The sequence below is a fragment of the Microtus pennsylvanicus genome, chromosome 9 (assembly GCF_037038515.1).
Source record: "Microtus pennsylvanicus isolate mMicPen1 chromosome 9, mMicPen1.hap1, whole genome shotgun sequence".
NCBI lineage: Eukaryota > Metazoa > Chordata > Mammalia > Rodentia > Cricetidae > Microtus > Microtus pennsylvanicus.
Window position 1 is genome coordinate 54,320,636 of NC_134587.1, and position 7,592 is coordinate 54,328,227.

A 7,592-nucleotide genomic window follows, 5' to 3' on the forward strand; every position below is an offset into this window, starting at 1 on the left:
GACAAGAAGACCTATGAGAAACTGGAGGCAGTCAATCACACTAAATACTCACACCTTTGAATATCCTTTAGAGTGAGCCATTTGTGTCATACTTTTAAAAATCCTTTTGTCTTCTAAGAATAAAAGAAGAAGAAAGAAAAAAATGTATTTAAGGGCATAAACAGATAACCAAATTAGTACTCTGTCAGGAGAGTCAAGAGCAACTCAGAACTTCCTGCAACATTCTCTTGATAGCCATTTGTAGTCAGAATTCCAGTTCCTTTTGTAACGGACACCGGACACCGGACACCAAATGAGGAAGACATCTGGATTTGATTACAAGTGTCTACAGTACAACAATGCCTGTGCTAAGTTTTTCTTTATTTGAATCCTGGCCACCAACAGGACAAACAGGCAAAAACTGGCCTCATTAGAATCAAGTTCTCCCAGCTGACAGCTGATTCTGGAAGTAATTAATACTCAGCATGAACACATTTCCCTAAATGATCAAAAGTAGAAGAAAGTTGATTCAAATCTGAGTATCTTTTTTTTTTTTTTTTTTTTTTTTTTTTTTGGATTTTTCGAGACAGGGTTTCTCCATAGTTTTTTTTTTTTTTGGTTCCTGTCCTGGAACTAGCTCTTGTAGACCAGGCTGGCCTCGAACTCACAGAGATCCACCTGCCTCTGCCTCCCGCGTGCTGGGATTAAAGGGGTGTGCCACCACCGCCCGGCTAAATCTGAGTATCTTTCTAATTGTAATAATATTACATTGAGGAATAATTGCTATGAAGTAAATCATAAAATGGCTTTAGCCAACTTACCCGAAGTTAGATACCCAACTTCAGGAGCATTATATATCACTCAGTGCAGTTATCTTACGGTAGATTTATTTTATATTCTTATATTTTTTCCAAGGACCTTTTATGTTTTAAACCATTTGCTTATCTTATTTCAAAATAGTCCAATCTTCTCTTCCATGAGAATAGCAGAAATCTTGAATAGAAATTTCTTATAAAATGAAACATATTCTAAATTCAAACATGCTGGACACTGCTAATGACTTCTTGTGGGTTTTTTTTTCATTTATTTTTCTAGACTTTTAGCCTTAGAACACTCAAACTGAAGTTTGAGAATCTTCCTGAATGCCAGTTGCTTATCCACTTACTGAAGATATTTCAATTTGCATAAAGCTGACATTCCATCAAATTCTAGCCTACCTCCTATCAAGGACATTTTTTTCTTAAAGTGATTTTCCCTTTTGGTTTTGGTTTCTACTGGTGCAATTTTCTTGGCTCAGTCACTAAGGTTTTAAATCTAGGTCATAATTGCCTGTCAACTTCTTTCTAGGCTCTGTGCTCCTTAAGTACCAGAATTGCCATTCTTTATTCTCCTCTGCCTGATGCTGCTTCTGCCACACTAGAGTTGTTGAATAAACATTTTTAGAATAAATGAATATATATTTTAACCTTTACTTGCTCTGCTACCCTTCTTAAGACTAAAGAAATTGAATATGTGATCAAAGTGTTTGAATGCAAAAATAAAAATGTATATTGAAAGAGCAATCTTTGGGTCCCAGTCCCACCCCATCTGTACAGCCCTACCTTCCACAAAAACTTGGGCAACTGTGGTCATCAGTTCTTTATGCTGACTTCCAGTTTTATTTGTTAGGTTTAATATATTCAAAACTGTACACCAATGTTCTTACTTTGCATGTAGCAAATGCAAGTTATCTCATAATGTTTTAACACTTGTGTGTTCTTTGAAGTATTTGGAAGATAAATATTGTTACATTTGTATACAAATTTTAAAGTCAAAGCATTACTTGTGGAATTGAAACTTTCCTTCTACTGTTCAGTTGTGCATGGCTGCAAGCATCCTTATCTGCTGAGTCTTCTTGCCAGGAATGGGCATAGTTATTACTTTAGTTTAAACCCCATGAGGTATTGACACCATTTATTAACCATTTGGGATATGTGGTGTGACTAGGAATAAAGGTTTCTTCACTTACAATCTTAAATGGCATCACTTTGTACAGGTGAATTGTCAGATCTGATTGCTGGCTTCAAATTCACAGTGATGCTACTTTCAAGCTGTTTCAAGCTGAAGGGTGATACTTGAGGACCCAAATTTGTAGTAAGTTGTCAAGACTAATTATCCAAATATAATTCTCTTTTATCCATAAAAATATTAGTTAGCATTTCACTTACTATGTATAAGGGTGAACATCTCAGCTGAAATTTTTCTCTTTTTTGCATGTATGGAATGCTAATACCGATTTTATTAAGTTTTGTCCCATTTTATTGAATTACATGAAAGGATGCTTTGAGATCTAAAAATGCTATGTAAATGTCAAATAGTGCTATATACGTGCTGAAAACAATATAGATGTTCAATCTGAAGCTCTCCAAATTATCACAGAACATGTCAGTTTACTGAGAGCTTAATTATCTATTTTTTAAAGGTTGATATTACTAACATAATTTTACTATTTTCCTTCTTTGGACATGAATGCCTAAACATCATCATTAGGGATGATTGTGTGTGATTGAGTTTGTATGTGATGTGTTGAATAGTGAAAGAATATTCTCACAATCTTTTCCTGTACATATTTGTAATTAGAAAACATTCCCCTGAATTCTCTTTCAACAAAATAAATAATTCTTAGACTGTTTATCTTAGTTATCTTTCCCATTTATTTCTTCTCTGTGTAGTGAAAGGACTGTATTGATTCCTAAATCCTTTCTAGCTTTAAAGCCGATTCCATTGTGGTCTATAGAACTATCTCCAAGTTCTCCTTGTACCTTTGAAGTTTCTGGTCACATCCCACTGAACTGAATCACACACTGATGACTACTTGTCCAGTGGTAAACACTACCTTTGGAGATTTGTTCAAGGACATTTTATAATAAAAGTTAAACTTAAATTCTATATCAAAGCTAAATGAAAATCTTTATTTGAAATTAAAAAAATCAAAACATGTTTTAAGAAACAGTAAGTAGCCAATTAGCAACTAAATATCTGTGGTATGTAGAAAATAATTTTAGAATATTGTGAAAAATAACATAATAGTATATACAAATGTGCACATTTAATCAAATACTAAGTTATTTATATCTCCATTTTTGAATTCTTATGGATTTGAACTTAATGATTTTTTATTGAAATTATAACTTGTGTTCTAAAGTTCAGCCAGTTGATATATTTTTGAGGAATTCTAAACATTTTATCAGTGAAATAAATGTTGGAGAGAAATACTACATCATAAAATGTCTAATTTTATTTTTAAACAAGATGCACCAGCCTCCTGAAATCTAGTCCCCAACTTAGGTAGAGTCTCTGTGCTCAACCACAGGTCATTCCAGCCTGAAGACTAGAGAGCAGAAAACAAGGGAAAAACCACCCATTCAACAAACTCAGAAATAGGCCTAGATCTATAAATACCCTACCCAATGCCTAGATGCCAACATAAGAACACAATCAACAGCAACAATGATAATATATCAGCATCAGAGCCCAAATAGCCTGCCACAGAAATCCCCGAATACTCCAAAATAGCTGAAGCACAAGAAAATGACCTGAAAACTAACTTTGTGGAGATGAGGGAGATCATTAGAATGGAAATGAATAAATTCCTTAAAGAAATCAAAGAAAAGACAATTTGAGAAAATTAATAAATTCCCTGAAGCCCAGAAAGCCAAGAAAATAAAGCAAATAAAAACAATTGAAGAAAATTAATAAAACTGTACAAGACCTGAAAATTGAAATAGAAGTAAAAGAACCCCACAGACTGAGGGCATTCTGGAGATGGAAACTCTAGGTAAGTGAACAGGAGCCATAGAAGTAAACAAACCAACAGAATATAAGAGATGGAAAGGAGAACCTTAGGCATTTAAGATATGATAGAAGAAATAAATATGTCAGTCAAAGAAAATGTTAAATTTAAAAATTTCCTGACACAAAACATCCCTGAAATCTATGACACTGAATAAATTATCCTAAAAGAAATAGGATTAGCAGAAGACAAAGAATCGCAGCTCTAAGGCCCAGAAAACATTTTTTGAGCCAAAATGAATTTTATTTTTCACCTTAAGAACTGATTTTCTTACATATTTAGTCACAATCATGGAAAAGAACAAAAGACAGTATCCAGTCTTCTAGTATCAGTTTTTATTGCCTACAATCTATCATTCCCCAACTTATTAAACATTTTTAACAAAATCATTGAAGAATATTTTCCTAACATGAAGAAGGAGATGCTAACAAAGGTAAAAGGAGCATGCATAACACCAAATAGATTAGACCATTAAAAAAATGTCCCTTTGCCCATAATAATCAAAACACTGTTTTAGTCTAGTGGTAGTGAGAACAAATCACACCGTTCAACAAACTCTCATGTTAGAAGCTTGCTGGAGAAAAAAGGATGGGGGTGTTGGAAAGGAGAGGTGCAAAGGTTTGTCTGCCTCTTCAGAGGAGAAGTGGAAAAGGGAGAGGGATGGGTGGAGCTCACTTAGCACATGCGCAGAGACTACACAGTGATGTAGCAGCCGTAGGACCCTGGGTTGGCCAGGTATATGCCTGAATGCTGTCAATGCATATGATCAGGGGATTCTTTCAGAGACTACAGCTTTGGACCCAGGAGGTAAACTAGCATGATATGTGAAATGCTAGAAAGCTCATGAGTGTAGGGAGTGACTGTGGTTAGTGATGTATTTGCTAGGTCCCAAAAGGCAGCCCAACTAGCATAATGCCTGAATGCTGACAAACATCAAATATAGAGAACAAAGAAAGACTATTAAAAACTGCAAGGGAAAAGCACCAAGTAACATATAAAAGCAGACATATCAGAATTATACCCAACTTCTCAATCATAACTCTAAAAGTCAGAAGTTCTTGCAAAGACAGATGTCCTGCAGACTCTAAGAGACCACATACGCCAGCCAAGACTTTCAGCTAAAACTTTCAGCTACCATAGATGGAAAAAATGAGATATTCCATGATAAAGTAAAATTTAAAGAATATATAGCCACAAATTCAGCCCTATAGAAAGTACTAGAATAAAAATGCCAACCCTAAAAGTTTAATTACACCCATGAAAACACAAGGGAAAAAACTCAGACAAGCAAAATCAAAGGAAGGAAAGCAAACACATACAGTACAACCAACCACTAACAAAACAACAGTAATTATCAATCACTCCTCATTGATACCTCTCAACCAACTCAATTCACCAATTAAAAACATAAAACAGACTAACATAATTTATGGAAAACAGGACCTATCCCTTTGCTGCATACAAGGAGCATACCTCAACATCAAAGATAGGTATTACCTCAAAGTAAAGGATTGAAAAAAATATTTTTCAAGCAAATGGACCTAAAAACCAAGCTGTTGTGTCCATTATAATGTCTTAGTGTGCCAGTGTGTGACAATGTCTCTTGCTCTCTGAATATTGTCCAGCTGAGGGCTTCTGTGTCCACTACCATCTTGTGCCAGTGTGTGACAATGTCTCTTGCTCTCTGAATATTGTCCAGCTGAGGGCTTCTGTGTCCACTACCATCTTCTAAAAAGAGAATCTTACCTTGCAGTGTTTGAGTGATGCACTGTGCTTAGCAATTAGGAGACATTTTATTGCTTTGTTCTTTTAGCAGAATAATGCTAGTAGATTTTTCTCTAGGATCCATGTTATTGGCCAGGTATGGTTTCCATCTCATAGTGTGGACCTTAAATCCAACTTAGAAAGTACTTGGTACCATAACATTTCTGCCACTGTTATTAGTACCAGGTTTCCCCGTGGGTACTTCTGTTGTTTGTAACAGGCTTTTCAGTTGGATCCAGTTAATGATTACTTTTCTTCTCTGTTAGTCTGCATAGTGCCTTCCAGACCCATGGATGGTGGTTAGCATGGGTGAAGCTTCTAGATGGGAACCAGCTTGATTTACCCATATTCATTGTTATAAGTGAGTGAAGTCTTCAGTGCTAGGGCTTTATTTTCAAGTTGTGGGGGGTAACCAATTGTCTTCGGAATATTCTGTAATTTTGGATGTTGTTTGTGGAATCCTTTTGGACAACAACGCAAGAAGATATTAACTTTGTGGGATAATGCTTTTAGGCACTGTAAAGATTTGTTAACACATACTGGCCTAATACCATGCTGATTGGCCAGTAACCAGGCAGAAAGTACAGGTGGGACAACAAGACGAAGAGAATTCCTGGAAGAGGAAAGACCAGATTCAGATGCCATCCAGATGCAGAGAAAGCAAGATAAGAATGCTGCACTGATGAAAGGTACCAAGCTAGTTGGTTACACATAGACAAGAATTATGGGTTAATTTAAGTTGTAAGAGCTAGTAAATAACAATTCTATGCTAATAGGCCAAATTGTTTATAATTAATATGAGCCTCTGTGTGTTTCTTTGGGACTGAATGGATGTGGGACTGGGTGGGACAGAACTTCTGCCTACAATAAAACATTCTGGGCACTGGAATTTTAATTTTGGCATAAGATACCTGTTTTATTTGTTTCTTTTGGCAGCACATATACTAAAATTGGAACAATACAGAGAAGATTACATGACCTCTGTGCAAGGATGATACACAAATTCATGAAGTGTTTCATACTATAAAAATGAAAAAAAAATTGATTTGGGACATTTCTCCTTCATTATATTATGACTGAATTTAAGTTTCTTTTATATGTATATACCAAAGGTTCTCAACACCCATGGGGATTGTTGAACAAGCCTTTCATCTGGGTCTGACGTTAGATATTCTACATATCTAATATTTATATTATGATTCATAAAAATAGCAAAATTGCAGTTATTAAGTAACAATGTAAATAGTTTATGGTTGGGAGTCACTTCAGCATGGGGAATTGTATTAAAGGGTCTCAGCATAAGGAAGGATGAGAACCACTAGACTATTCAATTTAGGAAGCTTCTACAATTTAAAAAGCTTTCCAGACTGCTTTGCCAAAGGCTTTTAGTGTTAATTTTCCCATACCATATTGCCTTCTTTTTCTGTCCTCACAGCTGCCTCTACATTTAATCCCCTTTCTTTATCTCTTTTATAACACTATATTGTATTACTCCTTCCTTGGAGCATCCACCATACCTCCTGGACCCTTGCTAATTACCTAACTTCTATGTTTGTTTGGATTGAAACACATATATAAAGTTTAAAAACTGGCATCTGCACATAAGAAAAAAATGTAGTACTTGCCTTTTCATGTCTGAGTTACACCACTCAAGATGGTTCACTCTAGGACCACCCCATTCACCAGCAAATTCCATACTTTTTTAATCGTGGATTATATTCCATTGTGAAAATGTATCATCTTTTTACTACCCATTCATCTTATGGTGGACATCTAGACTGTTTCTAATTTTAGGCTATTATGGTTACATGGATGAAGCAGTATCTCTGGAGTAAAATATAGAGTCTGTTGGTATATGCCTAAGAGTGGTAGATAGTCTTCAAACTTCCAGAGGAATCTCTACACTGTTTTCCATAGTGGCAGTACCAGGTTTGCACTCCCTCCAGCAACAAATAAGTATCTCCTTTTTCCCTCATCATTTTTCCAGCATGTGCTATTGTGTGTTGACAATTCTGAA

At 35.5% G+C, this 7,592-nt stretch overlaps 1 non-coding gene across 1 annotated transcript; it reads left to right on the forward strand.

The window, feature by feature from the left end:
- The first annotated feature begins 6,498 nt into the window (after nt 1-6,498).
- On the forward strand, nt 6,499-6,601 carry LOC142858092 (U6 spliceosomal RNA). The gene has a single exon (XR_012911971.1). It is a non-coding gene; the product is annotated as a U6 spliceosomal RNA (small nuclear RNA).
- The last annotated feature ends 991 nt before the right edge of the window (nt 6,602-7,592 follow it).